The 1,053-nt window shown below is 36.5% G+C and overlaps 1 protein-coding gene across 1 annotated transcript in view; it reads right to left on the reverse strand.

Annotated features, from left to right (window-relative positions):
* Window positions 1–1,053, reverse strand: part of LOC115300966 (olfactory receptor 4F6-like) — a 39,046-nt gene that overhangs the window by 37,496 nt on the left and 497 nt on the right. The window lies entirely within an intron of this gene.

The raw sequence follows: 1,053 nt of genomic DNA on the forward strand, positions 1-1,053 counted from the left end.
GTGATATTCCACTGGTGATCAAGCTAGCCTGCATAGACACCTATATCCTAGAAATGTGGATAAATGCTGACAGTGGGGTACTGGCAACCATTTGCTTCATTCTGTTGCTAATCTCTTACTCTTATATTCTGTATACCATCTGCTTCTACTCTAAGGATGGAATATCCAAGGCTCTCTCCACCTGCACTGCCCACATTACAGTGGTGGTGCTCTTCTTTGGGCCTTGCATCTTTATCTACCTGTGGCCACTCACCATCACCTGGGTGGACAAGTTTCTGGCTGTGTTTTATGCAGTCATCACACCTCTCCTAAATCCGGCCATTTACACTCTAACGAACCAAGAAATTAAAAATGCCATTAAGAGATTATGATGTTAGCATATGAATTTCTATGAGTATTTCAGAGTCTCAGGTTATCAGAATGTGCACTATAAGATCTCTAAACTATCCATACCCGTTTTATTACTTGGGACTGGGAAGCATTCGCCAATTCACATATGGAAATCATGGGTATCTCTAGATAAAAGTTTTATGTCAATTCTATTATATTCCATGATCGCTTACTGATCACTGAATGCAAAATGATTTCCTGTCTGGAAAATTTGCCCAGTCTCTATGACTATGATTTTGGTTGTGCTCAAGAATAAGTTAAAATTAATAACAATGTTAATTTCCTTTTCTGGTAAGCATTTATTGGAGCAAAGCACTTGACATAGATCTCTAAACTCTGATCAATAGGTCAGCATATGGAATATTGCTTTTTATTTTTTGTAAATGGATAAATCAGTCTCCCAATTAGTTAAAGCTCTAGCTATCTTATCTGAAGGGTCCATTATAAAGGTACTACTTATTATCTATCATGCTCAGAAAAAAATGAATTAAAATCATAATCTAAAGAGAGTGTTGTCCCCTCAACCTCATATCTTAGCCATCAGTGAAACAGTATGATTATCTTCAGAAGATGAACTCAATTAAGTACAAAGATGGATATACTAACAACCTTTTGGGGATTTTGCTTCTTCTCTTTTTATTTGTATATGGGTTAGAAAGTTCA

This window comes from Suricata suricatta, chromosome 9, assembly GCF_006229205.1.
Source record: "Suricata suricatta isolate VVHF042 chromosome 9, meerkat_22Aug2017_6uvM2_HiC, whole genome shotgun sequence".
NCBI classification, from domain to species: Eukaryota; Metazoa; Chordata; class Mammalia; order Carnivora; family Herpestidae; genus Suricata; species Suricata suricatta.